The sequence below is a fragment of the Arachis ipaensis genome, chromosome B04 (genome assembly GCF_000816755.2).
Source record: "Arachis ipaensis cultivar K30076 chromosome B04, Araip1.1, whole genome shotgun sequence".
NCBI classification, from domain to species: domain Eukaryota; kingdom Viridiplantae; phylum Streptophyta; class Magnoliopsida; order Fabales; family Fabaceae; genus Arachis; species Arachis ipaensis.
The window spans coordinates 128,658,803-128,659,474 of record NC_029788.2 but is presented as its reverse complement, the minus strand read 5'-3'; positions in this window follow the sequence as shown (position 1 = coordinate 128,659,474).

Below are 672 nucleotides of genomic sequence, written 5' to 3'. Positions count from 1 at the left end.
AAGTCTTGTAATAATATATGTTTATATATATATTCATGCAGAAACGAAATACCAAAAAGGATAAAGGTAAAAAGGTTCAAAAGTAAGGAAAATGCTGCTGGCAAGTGTAATCAGCTGATGATGTGCGTAATTGGCTCTGTTATAATAAGTGAAGAATTGATTCTTTGACCTTGGTCACAGGGTTTATGCTATGGTGATTCAGCTAGTTACTGATGACACATATTAGCTAGGTTTCAGTTGAATAAGTGATTGGTATAATCCAAAAATTACAGTGTATAATAACTGCTACAATACTTTTTGCTTATACAATTGCACAAATCATTAATAATTCTACATATGTTCATACGATGATCATTCTTGCTTATACAATTGCACAGATCATGCTTGTCCATAATCTCCTGCCATTAGCTTAGGAGCACACAGATCCTTTGCCATAATAAATGCATGTAATTTTTCTGCTATGATTTGTAGTTTGAACTAAGCATGAATGTTTGAAGTAAATTCAACGAACCCCCAGCTAGCTATTGTCATTTTTATTGGGTCGCATTTATATATGAAGAAAACAAAGTAGAACTCTTTTGACACTTTGTAAATAATACTAAATAAGAATGATATTTGCTGTTTGTGATTAAAATAAAAATATTTTAAACTTTTAATATATTAAATTTATTA